This window comes from Triturus cristatus, chromosome 5_1 (assembly GCF_964204655.1).
Source record: "Triturus cristatus chromosome 5_1, aTriCri1.1, whole genome shotgun sequence".
Classification (NCBI taxonomy): Eukaryota; Metazoa; Chordata; class Amphibia; order Caudata; family Salamandridae; genus Triturus; species Triturus cristatus.
This window is the reverse complement of record NC_140587.1, coordinates 911,241,568-911,263,168: the sequence shown is the minus strand read 5'-3', so window position 1 is coordinate 911,263,168 and position 21,601 is coordinate 911,241,568. Positions and strand designations below refer to the sequence as shown.

At 44.3% G+C, this 21,601-nt stretch overlaps 1 protein-coding gene across 8 annotated transcripts in view; it reads right to left on the bottom strand.

The window, feature by feature from the left end:
* Positions 1–21,601, bottom strand: part of NFATC1 (nuclear factor of activated T cells 1) — a 402,803-nt gene that overhangs the window by 266,737 nt on the left and 114,465 nt on the right. The gene's annotated exons all lie outside the window — the stretch shown is intronic.

Sequence of the window (21,601 nt, the reverse complement as noted above, 5' to 3'; positions counted from 1 at the left end):
GGGGCTTACGTGTGTGATTTAAATGTGCATGGACGCGGCGCTCCGCAGAACTCACAGGGACTCGGCAGAATACGCAACCCGCTATCGGGGCCTAAACACAGACAGGGTGTGGCCAGCCCGCCCTGTTGACAATCAGCAGCATGTTTTATGTGTTTATTTATACGGCTTACACTTTGGCACACTTGTGCCCCGGCCACTTTCTTCAAAGGCGGTGTCTGTGACGCAGCCTCGGGGGAAATAAAAGGCACACTCTAAAAGCAGGTGTCTGGAAATGTGTAACTTTATTCAGGGCCCGGCGAGCAGAGCGCAGTGTCGGCTCTGGCAGCTACAAAAGGGAGATTTACAGAAACATCACGGTATTAAAGAAACGTCACTGTATCCGACCAGGAGTGTTGAATGTGTACCAGCGGTTGTGCTGGTGGGGCCGGCATTATTTTTGGGGGGGTTAAGAGATTCTGTAGCTGCAATGTTCTCCGCATAGTTATGGATTTTGTGCATTTGCCACATAATCCACAATCTACGGAATAATAATGGATTTGTATAAACATTGTTGCAGTTCAAATGGATCAAAGTTTACTAAAACAAAAACGCAACACACAGGGATGCTCATTTACACAACCTTTGCGAAGGTTAACTGGTCAATTTTCAGTTGTCAATTGCTGTATCCAGGTGCTAAACTGGTACTAATGAGGTTACACTTTTGACCACACAGTTGTAATGTATTAAAATAACAAAACAGTATTATAATACTGCTACATAATAAGTTTCATTCTACGGCACAATTTGCATTTTTCTGCCGGATAATTTGGTCAATCTTGTCTCATAATTTTGTACAGTCATGCCGCCTAATTCCAGTGGCCATGACAGCGCTAAAACCACTAGAACAATGTTAACCCCTTCTGTGCCACGCCCTTTCCCCCTCCTGTGCCGGGCGTTGTATTAGTGGGTGGGGTTCATGACGAGATAGTCTCGTCATGGGCACAGCGCGACCGTGCTCCATGACGAGACTATCTCGTCATGGGCACTGAAGAGGTTAAAGGGGTCCTGAGAATGCGACCTTCGGACCACAATCGACTGATTCAATTCAATAGTAAACACGTCCTCAGAAAAATGTTAATGATTTCGACATCTCCGCCCTAATCCTTCGGCGTGTCGCCATGGATTATACACTGACCTGAAGCAGCGGTAAGTGTGAATGCTGTGATGCTGAAAGAAGCCAAGAGTTCACTGCATTCAAAAACAGTCCTGCTCAGTGTTAGCGATCTGAAGAACCACATGTTGGAAGTAAGCAGTAATCTGGCAATTTTTTACAATTCCACAAGTGTTTTTTTTTTTCCCTCTTTCAAATGTTTTGTCTGTGCTCATAAATACAAGCGCTCATCGTTCAGTCCACAAAAGGTGCACAGATAAATGGAATAAAACAAGTTTTCAATAGTCTCAACTGTTCGGTTGTGCTGTACTGCTGCCTTTCTTACAAGGTAACTCAGATTGTAATACGCAACGATTGACCTGAAAGGCGGTTGAGCAGGTTAAAAAAGGCTTTAACAAAAGACTATTTACGTGAAGAAAAGGTTCCTCGGATGCATGTATCATTACGCCTCAATTACACCTCTCAGGCGATGCATTAGCGGGAGTTTGTGGGCAATCTTTCAACGCGCCCCAGGCGTGTGACTGCAGGACAGTGGCGCGCGCCCTGCTAGGCCTTGACGTAAGAGCGCGAAACGTGTGCACGTGGCAGCGACGCGCCGTTCTTCCGCCTCTGGCAAGTGGCTGGCACCCCCTGCGCCGACAGAGCGGGCTGGCAGCCCAGCGGCACTGCATGGCCCTGAAACCTATTGCTAACCACATGCGCTGTAGTAATATGTACATGCGCTGACAGCAACCGCCCCCCCACACCTTGCAAGCGGCCGCCGAAGGGTGGCAAACGAGGGATTGCCACAGACGGCAATAGGGCTAGCTACGCCTCAGCAGGGCTACGTACAGTACTATAGCACACGTTTGGAGCACCTCTCAGGGCCGGGCTAGCCGTTTATTCCACCGGGCATTTCCTCGCTGGGCTGGAGCCACTAGCTTCCGGTACAGCCCCGTACCTCTGCCAGCTGTCCATAGCACACCGAAGGCAAAGAGGAGTTCTTTCTCACCAGGGAGGATGTGCTTTCTCCCCAGGTGCAGCTGACATTATATTTTCCTTCCCTGAGGTTCCCACCTGTGCCGATCATCAAGAGGCAAGCTTCATATTTGCCTTCACAATAGTTTGCGGCAAGTTGCTCACAGTGCCTGCCAGTGATACAGCGCTGTCGCCTGTCTAGGTTGGACCAGAACAGTTTATGTTCCCCTTTTCTATTCAGGTCATAGAAACAAGAATGCCCCATTAAACTCTGAAGTTGTGTTCAGTCTTAAATATGGTTTAAGACAGCACTGCATTAAAATATTTCTATGTACATAGCCTGTACTTGCAAAGTACACAAGATGGAGCATCATGGTGCGGAATATCAGATGTTAATGGTACTCATCACACTCGAAAGGATGAAAGTCTGAGTGGGTCAGCTGGCACTGAACCCTGAAACCACGAATTCAATCAAAGATTCCTGAAGATGATACATAAATTTACTGGTTTACTAGACCTGCCTTTAAAAACATTAAGGCCTAAATTACATATCGGGTGGACTGTCCCTGTAAGTGCAGCGCCACACCTTCAATGCACCTGGCACAGACCAGGGCAGTGCGCACAGTTACGCGCAAGCATGAGCTCTGATACTGGGTGTGACTGTGAGAGTGTGTAACTGTCAGGGTGCATGTGAGTTGCGTCCTGTGCATTCTTCTCTAGGAGCATGTGTGTGCACGAGGGTACTAGCATACCCTATGAAGCACTGGAAGCGCCTAGGCATCCCTGGCATATGATGTGCATCCCAGGTATTCTCCCATTATTTACACCATTTAGAAGTGTGGTACAAAGTGCTATATAAAAAATAAGCTATGATTATTGAGGCAGAAAATTGAGGGATTCATAGTTTCTGCTGACGCTCTAGCACCACATCTTTGTTCTTAAAACAGTTATTTCATAACTTTTAGAGGCCTATGACAAGATGCAGATCTATCCCGAAGGCAGACACCTCGGGCAGATTCCATATTCTAAATTGATAGTTTGAGTGACATCAGCACCAGTATGTATAACTCACCTGCCTGTGGCCTAGGTCTGTGGTATCACTGTAACCTGCGGGATAGTTGTGCTTTCTGAAGATGTACGGTCTCGGTAGCCTGAGTGATACTTCAGACAATTTCTAAGGCAAATTGTGCTGTACAATTAACCATCTGGCCTAATTTTTCCAAATATTTTCTTGAGGGGGGGGGGGGGGGGTTGGGGGGGGGCGAATACCTGAAGTGGTGGAAAAAAATGTGAAAGACACAATGACATACCAACGGATGAAGAGGGCTGGCTGAAAGCTCCTATAATATATATTGTTTTAGGAAAATTAAAAGTTCTTGCCTAACACTGGACCTAAAATTGATGAGCAAAATGCTCCATTTCGCTCCATTTTTTGCAAAGTTTTCCAAGTGTTGAGCCACCATACTCTTCTGGGGTGGCGGGCAAGGGGTTGGACTTTCTAGCTTGCATAACTCAGCATAATTAAGACATGGATTCCCACCCTATGAGTGTCTTAATGGAGCTTCATCCAAATACCCATTTTAGATATGCTTCTCAGTCTATCCAACTTTTCCTTAAAACAGCCTTTAGAATTGCCTATGAGTGGTGCCAAAATTGGCTTCGATCGCCTTTCCCTCTTTTTCGTGGTCGATGGACAAGCTACCGTAAACACACAAAGGAAATTAAAGAAGGGGGATCTTCTCTCTCCATCTCCAACAGCAGTGACACTACGGACAAATAGGTCTGAAGCTTTCAACTTGGAAGCATGCCCAGTGCAGCCTTTCCCGGCCCCAAAGCCCTCCAAACAGAGGGGTTCCATTCAGGCTCCGAGATGATGTGCCGGCAGTGCTGGATGCTGTGCTAGCCCTCAAATCACTCCACTACTCGAAGACTTGAACCAAGAGGAACCCTGGACGCCAGGAGGATGCACAACTTAGCAAATCCTTACTGCGTCTAGCCAGTAAACCATCATTGTGCTGAGGTCACATGAAAACCCTGAAGGCAACTTTGCTGTCTACCTCTTTTTTGTCATTTTTTTCTAATATAAGTGGCTTTCAGTTGACGCAGGTCCATATGTCCCTGCCCTCCGATTCATCCCTGTCCGTATGACCTATGGAATGTTGTACATTAAAACTGAACATATGAAAATGCAGACATGTGGAATCGAGTAGCCTAACTACTGAAAGTACTGTGTATATGAAAATTATAAGTAGATATGCTTTGTCATTATCTGCAATATGTAGCTCACTTCTGCATTGTAAATGTGATCTTAACATGAACACACTGACGTTTATGAGAAACACCAACATATTAAGTCACAACCGCAAGTTTAGGGTTACTTTGGTTTTATAAGCTTTGCTTTTTCGTGTCCTTTATGCCACTCGGTGGAAAAGACAGATAGTTTATGTATGTAAGAGCCCTACCAAATTACCTATTTGCGTTAAGGTATATTATGCATATTCAAAGCATTACAGTATCTTAACTAATCCACAGAGCAGTAAATAGGAACTGTGTTGGGTAAATTATACCAAGGGAGGAACAGAAACTGTGATTGAGTAAGGAGCACCCAATAATGCAGTGAAGTGTTGAAACATGTGTTGCCTCCTTCATATTACTATACAAATGTTAAGAAAAAGGAAGTTAAAAAAAAAGTGTCTGACCTCATAGTCTTTCATAGACCGCAGGGAAACGTAATTGCACTTTCTGTTCAATATTAGGTGATTTTTTTCATGCATCTACACCACCCGGACCATGAGCACAAATCAGACTTCAGCTTACATAAGGTCCATTATTTCCCCATTCTCCCATCTGCTCTGATTTGAGCCCTCAGTGGAACCCGCTGGGGACAAGGGAGGAAGTCCGTCAGTCGTAGGGTGTCAACTTCCGCACCTCTCGGCTGCTTCAATGAAAGCCAACTTTAAAAACTCGCTGTTAAAGATGTATTTTTCTTCTTTGTCTCTTATAAATGTCTATTCTTCAGAATTGGCAACAGACTGACCTGAGACACAAATGCTGAGAAAGGAGAAGTTCTATCTCTTCGCTGAATGAAGAACCTGCTGCGGATCCATCGAACAAGCATGGTGCAACCCAACTAGGTCTCGCCTTTGGAAGGTGGCAGTAGTCCTTTCTGCCTTTGCCAGTGCTGAGGTCAATGTTGAACAGTATTGGCAAAAAGAAAATAAATGCTTGTTGACTCTCGTGAACAGGCCCAGCCCCAGTGTGTTGACGTTTGCAGGTGCATGTGTCAACATACATGCGCACTCATACGTCATGAAATGGCAACCATTTTGTTTAGAAAAAATTAATTTACCATTCCAGGGCGGAGGATGCCTATATTGAAGCAGTAAATAAAAAAAAAAATGAATGATCTGTCGTGGACTAATAAATCAGTAATGTGCTTAAGACATCATGCGGTGCTGTATGACTGGTCTGCAGACACTTCCACTGCAAATCTGGTTCAAGGCAAGCCATGGGCTGCATCTCCGATGTTACAGCTTTGAGCTTACTCTGCTGACATGTCATTGGCCTTGAATACACCAAGCATCTACAGTGCTGAAGGGTTAAGGAACGGCGATACCATTATCGCCGCTTTAGCGGCATGAAACTGCCGCTAAAGCGGCGATAATGGGCTTGATAATATGCCCTTGTGAATTTCCATAGAAGCCCAGGTTCTGGTGTACCTGGGCTCCTATGGAAATTCACAAGGGCATATTATCAAGCCCATTATCGCCGTTCCTTGATAATATGGCGCCTAGTTCTTTCAACAATGGGGACTATAAGTGATATTCTTTAGAATCCACTATGTTAGCGTTCCCTGGTAATTTTTAGGTCGAGCCTGGGCAGCGCATTTGCTGCTCTGCGAGGCATGTTGTATTTGAGTATGGACTTGAAGCTCTGCCCACTCTCCGCACATGTTTTTCATTGGCTTGTGTCACTGTCCCATGTAAATGCTGGCTTCTCATTCGTTAATAGGCTTGTCCTACCTAAGTACCACCTTGTCTTCATTTGTAACATTTGTAGGGCAGCGTCAGCACTGGACGAAGGCTCCACGCCACAAGAGGTAAGAAGGATGCTAATTGGTATCCGTACTTCTAATCACTAAGTATGGTTTAAGGTTATCAAGCGGTGTAATCTTTGCCTACTTTTGCCTGCTTGTATAATTATTGTCACTCTCCTTCCACCAAGAGCGTGAGCAACCGCCCCTTTCACACCCGCTGTTGCCTACAAACAAGGCGAACAGGTATGACCTCTCTGTGTTCTTCGATGAATTTTTTAATTTTTTAATGTTTCCCCGATACAACATCATGTAAGGAAGCACCTCTTCTCACATATAGCAACTACTGTATGAAAGTCACCTCTATAATCGCCAATGCGTAATAATATTAATGTTTTAACTTATGACATACTGTTGTAACCACTCATAAATCCGAGGCTCCCATCCAACGAGTAACGTTTACGCATCGCAAAACTTACAGCTACTACAAACACCACGATTGGGTACATCTCTCGTAGTTTACCACGTTAAGTGCTTACAATCACGTTACGCTTCTGATATAAACATGTGAATGGTGTAGGCTTTAAATTAATCTTTGAAAAAACCTACTTGTTATTTCCCCAAAACTTTGACTAGTCATAACAGTAAGGGGCTACTTCCAAATCATAACATGGTTAACCCATTAGTCGTACCACCAATATGGGTCTGTTTATCACTGCACTATATATGACAAAATGGATTGTACGTTTTTATCCTTACTCTTAAGGAGGGGCGAACTTTGCCATGTTTAGTGGGCACTTTATAGCCACTTACTCTTTAAAGATTTGCCATTTTCCTAGTTGTTTGAGCAGCTTATCCTAATTCTGAGGATAATCAACAATGTTTGTACTACTCTGAGTATATTGTTTTTAAAAATAAGGTCTGTTATATTTTTTATTTTTTATTCCCTCTACCCCCAATCGTTCCTAAACATTGACTACAGGTTCGAATCGAACAGATATCTCAGGGATCAATATATCTCAGCTCACCCACTGGAGGACTCCCTGAATTAGGGTCCTCTTCACTACTTAGGTCCTGAAGAAAGCCTACCTGACCCTTCGGGGCAATTGAAAGGCTGAAACATGTCGACCTTTTTATGGACACCCTTTTTTTAAAGTGCACATGGCCATAACCAGCCAGTGAGTGCACCAGAGACTTTTTTACCTTCCCCACACCCAGTACAATTAAAGATTTTTTACTGGCTCTATGGGTATTTTATCTTCCTATTTTCCGCACTATTTGTCACTTCACTTTTTTTCCACAATCACTACCAAAATAACCAGCGGGACGACCTCCAGGTGGAGGAAGCATTGCATGAACCCAATGATGATGCTGTCACGTTGTCAGTAATGAAGCGGAGAATGTAAATATACCGCTCCACTCGATCTTTACAAAAACGTGATTGAGGGTTTTATAACAGTACCTAGTACTACCTTTGCATTCCCTGGTTCATTTGGGACTAGTGATCCACTCCCCCATTGATTTTTGTGTTCATTTGTAACCTCCCATGAGGACTGGCCTTTTTACTTCTTACGTTACACGGTATGTCTTATTTAGTCGGTAAGCACTATTTTCTTTCATGAATCTCTCCTACTGCAGGCATAACATGCTTTCCTGCAACATTCTGCGTGCCATGCGCGCTTTCACTTTCCAAGCAGCCGAGACAATGGCAGCCGCTTCTTTGAAATGAAATAGGTCTCACATTTACAAGAGATTGAGCTATTGGCATTGTAAATGACAATGCCTTTTATTCATGTGTTAATTAAAACTGATAAATAAAAGTCATTGTTATTTACAATGCCAATGGCTTTAAACTCTTGCAAATGCAATACCTATTGCATTGCAAATGCTTGTTCACTTTCTCTCCAAGCAATGCAATGTAGACTGTACTGAGAAGGAAATGAGGTTATACTGCTGCTGTCAGTGCTCTACTGTGTGTCAGAGAAGCTTTCACTGCTGTTGTGCAGTATACATTCTATGAGTGAGTTACGTTTGCACTCCTGCCTGCTCTTGGTGTGAGTGTGTGTGTTGTGTTACTACTATCAGTACTGTACGGCGTGTGAGAGAAAACCTGCACTGTCGCTGTTGAGTAGTACATGTTCTATGTGTGAGTGAAGTTTGCACACTAGCCTGTTCCGCACTTGTTCTGTGTGTGTAAGGAAGGTTGTGTTACTACTGTCAGTACTGTACGATGTGTGTGAGAGAGAAGCTTGCACTGCTGCTGCTGTGTTGTATATGTTCTATGTCTGAGTGAAGTTTGTACTCCTGCCTGTTCCGCACTTGTTCTGTGTGTGTAAGGAAGGTTGTGTTACTACTGTGCGATGTGTGTGAGAGAGAAGCTTGCACTGTTGCTGCTGTGTAGTACATGTTCTATGTCTGAGTGAAGTTTGTACTCCTGTCTGTTCTGTACTTGTTCTGAGTGTGTAAGGATGGTTGTGTTATTACTGTTAGTACTGTGCAATATATGTGACAGAGAAGCTTGCACTGCTCTCTTGTTGTACATGTTCTATGTGCATGTGCAGTAACTGGTCAATACATGAGGGTAGCTTCCACTGTAGCTGTCAGCATTGTACTCGATCTGTGTATGAGGGAAGCTTGCACAGCTGCTGCTCTGTTGTACCAATATTGTATCTGTCATCCAAAAGCTAACAATACTGCAATTGTCAATAACTGCTGACATTGCTGACCATGAAAAAGAGCAGATTGAGATAACAAAGTTTAAAATCTTGACCTGCCACTAGCAAGGCACATCTTTAGGTGCTGACATGTGGTAGGCAGCCTAGGCAGAGGCCTGTGTTGGAAAGAGACGCGTCCAGTGGCCAAGATACTGACCAGGGATTGTAACAACCTGTGTTCTGATTAAGAAATGGAACCATCCTACTTGGGAGCACTTAGAAGAAACATGGAAACCAGTATAAGAATTCTATAAAAACAAACATTGGCAAAGCCAACAGGTCTCATTGTTTAATGGTGGAGCTACTGGATTTGCCAAAGTCCACAAAGTACCAAGCAAAGGATAAGCTTATTACTGAATGGTTAAACGTATATTTGAGGGAATATGTATCACCCCGTGCTGTGTATCTGAAGAATGATGGGAATGTGAGATAGCATTCTGGAATGAAAGGAAGGCAGGACCTTCCTTTTGTGGTAGGAGAGAGACCTTTAGATGTGCGTTTAGAAATATGGATTTGGTGGAATATTTGATCATTTATGTAATTAGAAAAATATGTTTTCAAGCCAGCTAACGGGGCACAACTCCAAGTGCGTCTGTTTTTTGATGGCAAGGAGGCTGCCCCACCTGAGCAAACTCCTTTTTTTCAGCAGTGGTTCGATGTATTTATATAATATCCAGTTTCATGGCTTTTTTTTTCTTCCTTTAAAATTACAGCCATGAAGTGCTGCAGTGGATGCCGCCCTTCGCCCTCCAGATGCAGACGTCACCCTCCTTGCGCGCGGAGTGTAATATGTGAGCCCACACCTGCTGGCCAGGTTGCAATTACCGGCGCAGGGCCACGCAGCCACACCACAGGCCAGACGGCGGGCTCGCCTTTTATAGCTCTGCATTTGGACAGCTGGCGATATATGTTTTTTCACTAATAAGTTGAAATCAAATACTGCGGAGTTTGCATTTTTAGTATCTGATTAGTTACAGGCGCACGTTTCCCTGCTGGAAGAGGGGCCCGCGTGTCCCCGGTGCTGGCTACGGCGCTGCGGCGGCGCTGAAAGCAGATGCTTGCAGGGGTTTTTTAATGCAAAAAGCCACTTTCATGAGCCGTGTCTAGCCGGAGTCTGAGAAAGCCATCAAAAGAGAGCGTTCAGTATGTCCATGCACGGCATGGCTGTTATGCATACATTTCACATCCAATGCTTAATTTGTACCGGTGTGTTGCCGGTGACCACAACTTGCAGGAATGTTAGGGGACCAGCTACATGAAAGTAAGTAAAAAGGAAGCTTTTTTCTGTCTGAACTAGTGTGAAAAGACCCACTGTTAGGGACTCATCTGAGGTTGTCATGTTAACATTGCCGGGTGATAAAGTACTTCCATCTTTGGGCACCAACATTTAAAAAAAAACAAATAAAGCACTGATGTCATCATAAGGCATGATGCTAAAGCGCCTCGTTGACCGTCATTTTCCGTTTTTGACTTGGCTCTTTGCGGCTGAAATGCTGTGTTTTTAGGCAATGGCATGGAATTGTCATTTATTGTGCTCTGCAGTGGGAAGGTGTAGCAGAACAATATTCTTGCACAATCAAAGTTGGCCACCTAAAACACAGCAAAGAGCCTCTACCACAAATTAGACGCTTGTTCTGCCTTCTTTCAGGGTCAGATGCGTTATGAAAGTCTATACTGTCTGTTGTGAATAAACAGGGAGTAAACTGTTATGACTTACTGTTTTTTATTATAATACAATTAAATGTTTGCTCCTGTGAGAGCGGCAACTCTAGGACGGTGGGTGCTATCCATAACCATTCCTGCTTCCACCACAATCGGAAATGCAAGCACTAAACCACACCCAACTTCCATCAAGTGTTGGGAATTTGGAGGCCTTCAAATAGATGATCGAGTCTCGGCCTCACAAAATCACTCAAACAATCATTGACAATGCCAATGGGTCTTGCTTTAAAGGAATGTTGTATGGTAATTTGAAACATTACAAGTAAATAGCATAGGAATAGATATGTATTTGTGGGGAAGAAAAGAACTGCAGAATAATATTGGTGTAGGCTTAAAGGTCACGTGACGGTTGTACATGCAGGTCAATTTAAAAATCCAAGTAGATTAATGACTCCCTCCTTTCATCTGTGCTGCTGCCAGAGAAAGACAATATACATTAATTTGCTATCTAAGACACTTTACTAGCATTCCAATGTCATGTGTGTGTCGCTTAAAGTTCATGCATAGGCAGCTGGATAAATTGAGAAAATGACCACAACTGTGTGGAGGGCAAGCACTTTTTTGTGCAAGCATACAACTTCTGTCCAGTCAAAATGTACTCCTGGCTCCCAACATGCGGGCGGAGCCAAAGCCTCTCTAGTAATGCTCACATAACTGTCTGGTGATAGCTGCTCTGTCAATCCAGACCTTAACAAGCATTTACAATGCAATGGTCTCGTCTTTGTCCAAGTTAGAGCATTTTTTTTAGCAAATGGTGTTTCTTTTTAGAGCGTCTGTGGTGTGACAATACATTTGCATGGATAATGATACAAAACATTTTCATGAAAGGGGTGGAAGCATACTTTTTACTCTATTTAAAAAGAAGTGTTTTTTGCAGCAGGCAAACGCCACTGCCCAGCTGCCCAAGCACGACTAGGGCATGCATCGCAGCGCTATCCCCCACATCTGGCTGCTTCACTCCATGCTTTGGGGGCACCAGCACGTGCTTCCCACCACATATTGAGCACCCCCGAAACCCACACATAAAGACCCGTCCCACAAGGATGTGAGGCACAAAGACACGTCACACATTCCTCAAACTATAAACCCCCACTCTACCAACAGTGCACAAGGAACAGGGTAATCTCTTACTCGCCCACCCGGAAGCGAACTGGGGGTACGAGGCGCTATGCAAATGCTGCAATACCTCAAAACCACACCAGAAAGCAAAAACACAACATTCACTAGAGAGTCAAGAATCAGTTGTCCTGGCCCTGTTTACTCGCACCTAGATGTAAAACAGCATCCATTAGCGTGAACTGAAGTCAAGGGCACTCATTTCATCCTCCACCGGAAAGATAAAAGACTGTGCCCCGCTACCATTAGAATTTACTATGTCCTATTGCTGGGGCAGACATCTCCGCAGCAGGCACATTAACCTGCAGGTGTCTGCCCAAGGCACACCTGTTCTGAGGAGGTTTACGCCACTGATGCCCAAAGAACTCCATGAAGCACTGCACTCTGCATTCTGGGAGTTGTAGTTTCGCTTTTGACCTCGTGGGGAGTGGAGTAATAATCCCAGCATGCAAAGTTTTGTTGGGTAAAATGCCTGGGCGGCTGCAGCCGGCATCACACGGGGCACGGAGTCACATGGCAGCTCAGTAGGTTTTCTTTTCAGCGCAGGGTTCCTGCAGCCCCGCGGTTTGAAGGACGCCCAAAGAGGTGTTTCATGTTGAAAGAGCGGCACCTACTACAAAAGGGGGGACGGCGAAGGCTCTGCGAGGGGGATTAGGGTTAAATCCGGGAAGGCCGGTGCTGTGAGGGTCCCTCTTCCCTCAAGGTGGGGGTGTGAGGAGATGAAAGCAGTGCTCAGACAGGCAAGCCTCCTAGAGACTGCGGGGGGCAGCCAGTTTTAAGGGCAACCGGAAAGGGAGGTGGAGGAGGAAGGGAGAGAGCAGACGAAGATCAGAGCCGGACAAGTTGTAGTTTTGCTTTTGACCTCGTGGGGAGTGGAGTAATAATCCCAGCATGCAAAGTTTTGTTGGGTAAAATGCCTGGGCAGCTGCAGCCGGCATCACACGCGGCACGGAGTCACATGGCAGCTCAGTAGGTTTTCTTTTCAGCGCAGGGTTCCTGCAGCCCCGCGGTTTGAAGGACAGCGTGTACCGCACAGAGGGTATTGGTGCAATTTGCATGCGCACCACTTGCATTACAGACGGACACATTCATTTTTAGCCACGGGGAGACTGAGTGATTGAACCTCACACCGAGACTCGAACCCGATTCCCCAGCTGCAATGTCGGCTGCCCTCGGCTGCTCTAGTCGAGCGCCAGGGGGAGGAGAGCGAACAGCGCCAGCCGGAGAGGACAGGGGGAGGAGACCAGAGCAGCAGCCGGACACAGGAGCACCGAGGGAGCCGAGAGCAGGGGAGGGGACGAGCACCAGCCGGGCCGTGTACGGGGTACCATGGTGGACGGGGATGACGCCATGAACACCACCTTTCTCCGAGGTCAAGCAGAAATGCCTAGGAGAAACGCAGCGTCATTTTCGGATTCGGGGGCGTGTTTTTCTTTCTCTCCTCTTCCCATTGGCTGGAATGTTTACATTCCAGAGGAGAGAAAGAAAATAAAAAACACCCCCCCGAATCCGAAAAAGACGGGGCTTAAATGGACAGACGCCCCTCTCCTCCATTGGCTGGCCTCCGTTTAGGAAGCCAGCCAATGGAGAAGAGGGGCGGGTTCAAGCCCCACACTAAGAAACATAAGATCTCGCCGGCGCGACTGCGCAAGCACAGCCTACGCAGGCTGTGTTGATTTGCAACACGCATTTGTAAAATCTTGTAAAACATCGAACACTTTTTTTAAAACTATTGTTTCGCTGTATTTGGTGAATGGCATAAGAGATTCGGGGCACTCAATGGCTACTTTTGGTTCAAGGTAGCGACTAAGTACCCATAATTGTCTTAAGTTCATAACAATATTCTGGCCATTATCTTTGCTAGGAGCCACTAAAGATAGAAAGTGGTTTTCTTTAGTAAATTTTCGAGACAGCCATTTATGCATGCACCCCTTGATTCTGCGCAGAACCCCTCAGTGAATGGCTGAGTTCTGCTGCATGTTCCTCATGGGCAATGTACCTTTTCTAGCACGCTTTATCGTAGATTAGGCTTCTCCAAGAAGTAGCTCATTCTCTCCTGGTAGCTCTCCAGCTTCACCAAAGTCATTCTCCTGTGTGTAGTCCAGCCTCTTACTTTTGAAGCTTTTGCTTGGCTGAATAAATATATGTGACCCAATATTGAGAAGAGTGCATTCCAGACAAAAATCTGTGTATTTCCAGAACTCATAAGCTGATATTTGGTGAAAATGGTTGAATTTCCAAATGTATTTAAATCTGATATTGAGTGGTAAATCACGTGAAGTTAGGGAAACAGACTTATTTCTAATATTATTACCTTGGTGCCAGGGACATTGAGGCTATGGCTGCTATTTATAACCCATGTAAAGGCGTTCCAAATTAGCAAAGCCTTTTTAGGTCTCGCACCTAGCGTTGCACTGCGCAGAGGTGCTCGCGCCTCGAGGGTCCTTTTGTCCGGGGTTCAGAAATGGACCCTGGAATCGTACACGCTCGTGCGAGTGTTTTGTGTTTTGTCTTCTATTATTGGGTTTTTAGTGGCTGTACCTTTTAGACAGAGCACGCAATAGGCCAAAGGCGGGCGCTTCGCTCCGCCCACGGCCTATTGGTGTATGTTACGCGCACTAAAGCCTATCTGGTTTCAATTATCGTGCACCGACACGGGCGCGATAATTGAAAGCATATGCCTGTCTGTGGCGCGCGCACCATTGGTGGCTGTCTCTGCTTCCAAAAGCGATTGCTTTCGGTTTCGCAATCGCTTTACTTGTGGTTTTGATTTCAGTTTTGCGATCACTTTACTTGTGGCTTTGCAGCTGCAATACAGTTTGTTGCTTAATTGGGAGGAATGCGTGGCTAATCTTTACGTGGTTACAAGGTAAAATAAATGAATTCGGTTACAAGGCAAAGTAAATGAAAATGCACGACAAATATTTACTTTGTTACAAGGTAAAATAAATGAAGGAGGTTACAAGGTAAAAAAAATGAAAAATGCGCTGCAAATATTTACGCGGTTACAAGGTAAACAATGCGTGCCTAATAATTGCACTATACTTCTCTTTTTCTAATGTCGCGTCAGTCTTACTGAAATAATTGACTGTATCTGCTTAGCTACAAAACAAGGACTCGTTAGGGCTAAGTCATACTTTCTGAATGGACTGAAAACGTGTGATTTTGGATAGAGTTCTTTCTCTTTCCGTTACCCGATTCCCTTAACCTAAAATGGCACTTGCTTACAAATAGAGTTATAGACATATAGGCAGAAATACACAGAGCTAGACCTAGGTACAGGAAAACAGACGTACACACATATAGAAAAGGAGATTAACAAGCAAAGAGATATACAGAAACAGAGGCACATACACAAAGCTAGAAACTGAGACAGATAGACAAAGAGGAACAGAGGCAGAGATAAAAACAGAAACTTATAAACACTAAAAGGCACATAGAGAGTTTGATACATACACGCAAATGCAGTGTACACATAGGTAGACACATATAGCGGAGCATGACGGGCACAGAGGAGCATATACAAAGACAGAGACACACAGATAGACTGAGAGAGAGATAGAAACGCACAAACTAAGAGAAAGATGAATACACTATGAGCGAAGAAACAGACAGTAAAACAAATACATCTTGTGGCTTTGCTTTCAGTTTTGCGATCACTTTACTTGTGGCTTTGCGGCTGCAATACAGTTTGTTACTTAATAGGGAGGAATGCGTGGCTAATCTTTACGCCGTTACAAGGTAAAATAGCGGTTACAAGGCAAAGTAAATGAAAATGTGCTGCAAATATTTACTTCGTTACAAGGTAAAATAAATGAAGGAGGTTACAAGGTAAAAAAATAAAAATGCGCTGCAAATATTTACGCGGTTACAAGGTAAACAATGCGTGCCTAATAATCGCACTATACTTCTCTTTTTCTAATTTCGCGTCAGGCTTACTGAAATATTTGACTGTATCTGCTTGGCTACAAAACAAGGACTCCTTGGGTCTAAGTCATACTTTCTGACTGGACTGAAAAAATGGGTTTTTGGATAGAATTCTTTCTCTTTACGTTACCCGATTCCCTTAAGTTGTGAGTGGTTGTGTGTGTGTGTGGTTGTGTGGGTGGCTGTGTGTGTGTGTTTGTGTGTGTGGTTGTGATTGTTTGTGTGTGTGCTTGTGTGTGTGCTTGTCTGTGTGGTTGTGTGTGAGTCTGGTTGGGTGTGGTTATGTGTGTGCTTGTGTGTGTGGTTGTGTGGTTGTGTGTGTGGGTGTGTGGTTGTGTGTGGTTGTGTGTGTGGTTGTGTGTGTGTGTGGTTGTGTGTGTGGTTGCGTGTGTTTGTGTGCGTGTGTAGTTGTATGTGTGGTTGTGTGTGTGGTTGTGTGTGTGTGGTTGTGTGGTTGTGTGTGGTTGTGTGTTGTTGTGTGTGTTTGGTGTGTGTGTGGTTGTGGGTGTGGTTGTGTGTGGTTGTGTGTGCGTGGTTGTGTGTGTGTGTGTGGTTGTGTGTGCGTTGTGTTTGTGGTTGTGTGTGTGATTGTGTGTTTGTGTTGTGTGTGTAAGGTTGTGTGTGTATGTGTGGTTGTGTGTGTGTGGTTGAGTGTGTGTGGTTGTATGTGTGGTTGTGTGTGTAGTTGTGGTTTTGTGTGTGGTTGTGTGGTTGTGGTTGTGTGTGTGGTTGTGTGTGTGGCTGTGTGTGTGGTTGTGTGTGTGGTTGTGTGTGTGGTTGTGGTGGTTATGTGTGTGGTTGTGGTGGTTGTGTGTGTGGTTGTGTGTGTGTGGTTGTGGTTCTGTGTGTGGTTGTGGGTGTGTGTTGTGTTTGTGGTTGTGTGTGTGTGGTTGTGTGTGTGGTTGTGGGTGTGGTTGTGTGTTTGGGTGTGGTTGTGTGATTACACATCACATAATTACACTGTATTCAATACAACATAAATACACTCCACATACCACTCAGTACTACATAATTGCACATCACGTAATTACTCTCTACTTAATGCAAGATAAATAAACTCCACACAATACCACTCTGTGCCACATAATAACACAACACATAATTACACTGTACTCAATGCAACATAAATACACACCTTTCACTCAAGTTCGTGCTATATAAAAAAAAAAAAAAACAATTGCAATGCAATAGGTCTCACATTACTAAATCTTTGAGCTGCTATTGGTGTTGAATTATTATTAGCAATGCCAACAGCTCAAACTTTAATAATGCGAGACCTATTGCACTGAAAATGCTTGTTTACATTTCTGTTGGCAACTCTTTCTGATGCACCGGAGTGCTCACCGCTGGTAACCTTGAATAGGGCGGCCACTAATGTAATCTTCTCTGACTTGGTCACTATTACAACACTAATAATATTAGAAGCTCAAGATGATTTTCATGGAACATAAGTAGCTCTTATTACTGTTGTCGATGTTCTTCCTATTTTACTCCTCCCAGCATCAAGTCAGCCCCAAAGTCTGAAGTAATACTGGGCATTGTGACCCTTTTTCAGAATTGTGGAGCAGGAGCTTTAAAGCATTCACAATAAAGATGTATCCACTTTTAGTAGGTGAATGGTGCAAAATGAGGATGAATACTTAATTTTCACCCATCACACATATATGCATACTAAATCTAGAAAGGAGATTTTCGGGATGAGGGTGTTGCGTCTCCCTTCATGGAAAATATGCCATTCAACAACAACGTAGTAATGCTGGACCCCAAACTCAAGAGTATTGTGTTTTAGGTGTCGGGTTTAGCCTTAAATGGCAAACCATGGCTTCTGCAGATAAGTGTATACCTCACAAAATGCACATCCTGTATGTATGCAATTTCCAATCTACAACAGTGTCTGAGACACTGTTAGCGATTCCCAATGGGGTAGCAAATTGCATGCCTCATGATTATTCATGAGGCTGTTGCAATTTGCGACCTCATTGGGAATGGCGGGCACTCCCAGGAACAGCCACGGCCCATATAGGGCGTGTTAGCGGGGCGGTGACGTGGGGCGGAGGAGGGGCAGGGTGGGGGGTTGCAAAATGCAAGTGTTGAGATATCGCGCACTCCCTTTTAATCTCTGAGTATATTGAATTTAAACAAGTAGCGGCGTGCAGCTGGAGGAGCGACCCCTAAACCAAGGTCGAAGAAATGACAAGAGTTGCACTATCCCATCCAGGGTGGTGTCCCTCTATGCGCACAGCATTATGGGGTAACAAAGTTACCAAAATTCGTTCTGGTTAAACCAAAGTTCATTTATTCATGATTGAAAATTTGAAATTCATTATTCCATGTAATAAATTCTCACATGTTGAGTCAACAAAGGTACTGATGGATATCCTCTATGCATTTCGGGTAAAACCCTTCATCAGGAGTAATCCTGTAAACAAAAACAGGAGATAAAGTTGCATGTCCCCTCGTGGAATTTATCTTCCACTAATAAATTAAAACGTTAACAAAGTTAAATGTGTGAAAACATGTGTCATCCAAGATATCAGGCTTCAAAAAGTGCGCAAAGAAATAAATAACGCTGTTGAACTGAACTACACAAGCGTGTTGAAAATCACACCCGAGCTATCCGGTGTTTTTTTGAAAATTTACCGCGTGTGTCTCGTGCGGCAAAACAGATACGGTGATAACGGCGTGTGAAGGAGATGTTGTATAAAATACGCATGCTGAGATCAGGTGAAATGGTCCAACAAGTGTACAAAGTAAGAACATGCAGTATTAGCGAGATAAACCATGAAGTGAAACCACGCGCCGAGAGTCGGTTAAGATCGTGACGATCTTAACCGACTCTCGGTGCGTGGTTTCACTTCATGGTTTATCTCGCTAATACTGCATGTTCTTACTTTGTACACTTGTTGGACCATTTCACCTGATCTCAGCATGCGTATTTTATACAACATCTCCTTCACACGCCGTTATCACCGTATCTGTTTTGCAGCACGAGACACACGCGGTAAATTTTCAAAAAAACACCGGATAGCTCGGGTGTGATTTTCAACACGCTTGTGTAGTTCTGTTCAACAGCGTTATTTATTTCTTTGCGCACTTTTTGAAGCCTGATATCTTGGATGACACATGTTTTCACACATTTAACTTTGTTAACATTTTAATTTATTAGTGGAAGATAAATTCCACGAGGGGACATGCAACTTATCTCCTGTTTTTGTTTACAGGATTCCTCCTGATGAAGGGTTTTACCCGAAATGCATAGAGGATATCCATCAGTACCTTTGTTGACTCAACATGTGAGAATTTATTACATGGAATAATGAATTTCAAATTTTCAATCATGAATAAATGAACTTTGGTTTAACCAGAACGAATTTTGGTAACTTTGTTACCCCATAATGCTGTGCGCATAGAGGGACACCATCCTGGATGGGATAGTGCAACTCTTGGGTTGCAAAATGCGGCATACAGCCGATTTCAGGTAAGTTACGAAAAAATAAAATAAAACGAATTTCCTTGTGCACGCTGCATCGCCAAATGCAATGCAGCGCGCGCAACGAATGTTTTTTTTTTTTTTCGTAACTTACCTGAAATCGGCCAAATTCCGTATTTTGCAACCCCCCACCCTGCCCCTCCTCCGCCCCACATCACCGCCCCACTAACACGCCCTGTACGGGCCGTGGCTGCCCAGGAATGGTGGGCTGCTGGGTTCAGCAGACCTCCATGTCTGGGACTGCTTTTAAATAAAGCAGTATTTTTTTTTTTTTTTTTATGCAGCCTGTTTTCCTCAAAGGAAAACAGGATGCATTTAAAAAATAAAAATGTAACTTTTCATTTTCTTTTTTTAAGGGCAGGCAATGGTACCTGGGACCACTGCCTGACCTTGAAAAATGTTTGCTCATGCATTCCCAAATGGGGAGGGGTCCCCTGGGGACCCCTTCTCGTTTGTGAGTGCTTTACCACCCTCTTGAAGAGGGTGGTAAACTGCAAATGTTTTGCAACCGCAAGTGCATTCGCAAAACATTCTTGCATGGCCTGTGGGGTCGCTATTAGGAAGGGAACGCCCTTATCCAGCAAAGATCGAAACGGACCGGCGTGACCCTTTCCTACATCCAGTCACACTGATGACACTCATGGACAGAGCATAGCGCCCCCAGTGGAAAGCAATTTGGTACCCTTCCTGCAGCTGGTGAAGAAAATAAGGAAGAAGGGGGTCCATTTTGTGTTTACAGGTCATTCACACATCAAAGCAGTCCTCTGACACAAACTTCTCTGCACCTCCCCTAAATATTCTGATTCACTCACAGCGTAGCTCAATCACGCTAGTGCCAAGTTGTTGGTGGTGAGAATGGCGGTGTTGCTGGGTGTCGCCAGAGGAATGAGAGTGAGACAAAAGGGGAAGGAAGGGGATTAATGAGGTGGAAAACGGAACCTGTAGCAAGTAAAAAGGATTAAAAGCAGTTCAGTCTGAATCATTGGAGTCAAGTAAGAGGGACGCTGCAGTCGGCAGGACTTTAATGAAGACAACCCCGTGTGCCCCTCGACCTGGTCCCAGTTCGCCCATGCCAAAAGCCGGCCCTGCTCAAGGAGATGTATGGCACACCAGAGCCCCACCCACTTAAAAGTGTCTTTGGATTGAAAAGGTAACTTTACAGGGAAGGCAACTGTAAAAAGAAATTCTGTATCTGAAACAGAGAAAATAACAGTCAACTTTTCAAGAAGAAACGTGCAGCTGTTCTATCACAACCTTGGTTCCCAAGAAATGCCAGTGATTCCCAAGGCCTCACCCACCCCTCACTGTTCCCTTGATTGGGGAGGGCCTCCCCACACTTTAGCCACCCTTGAATCACAACTCACCAAGCTATCCAAATAGGAGATATCACAACAATCAACGGGTCAACCTTGACCGAAGAGTTTTTGGGCTACAATGAAAGACTGTATTTTAATTAAATAATAGTGATGGATGGGACCAAAGAGGCTGGCAATAATACACTTAGAGAAATACAAATTATTTGCACAACATCATGTAAGCTTTGCAGAGCAATGCATGATTTAAGAAATATTACGGTAGGTAAAAAGGACAAGGCTTAGGGTCTTACTTGGTGTTTGGCAGGCGGGATACTTCATCGGGATGTCCCATCGCTGTATTAAAAGTGCATTATAGCATATGACACTTGTGATACTGCGGAAGGGATACCTGCCACATTTTGAAAGATTATCCTTTGTGCCCCAAGTTTTGTTTACTTTTGCCTACCGTACTTTTTCTTAAAAAGTGCATTCATCTGCCAAACATGGATGTCCATTTTTGTGTGCAAATACGGTCAACAAGGATATAACTTGGAAAGGTGCATGGTATGTTTGTCATTCCTTCATTCCATTGGCAAGGAGTAGATGCCCGGCACAACAGAAGACACTGCAAGAGCTATCCATGCCCATCCCTGTGATCCATAACCGGGGAGGAGTATTGCACCACTTTTCGTTTGCTTTACACTCTTTTTGGGTCTGATTCACATAGAGCCTGATATAATGTAAAGCGCTGCGAAGCATAGGCTTCAGTTGATGTTAGTAGATTTATGTATGGTAACAGATTTACAACAGTCTTCAAAGCTCCGCCAGGAAATCTACGCAAAGGGTAGAAAAGTGCAGAATTACTCCTGCAGGACAGATGAGCAGCAGGAGCATGTTTGAATCAGTGTGAGTAACTTTCTTCATCTTTTCTTCTAGCTAGGCCCTCATTATGAGTGTCCCAGGGTTTGGGCCAATATTTATCCGACTCGACAAATTCCAACTGTGCTGGATTGGAATTTTCCAGAAAAGGGGGATAACGTAACTTTTCGTGTCTAACACACCCAAATCAACATGTCCGATATTTATTAAGCATTTTTCATCAGATGAATTTGATCAGGTTTAGCCTTCTGAAATTTATCATGGGAAAACTGCGAGAGTGCAGTGTTGCCTACTAGCCATCTTTGAGGTAAAAGCAAT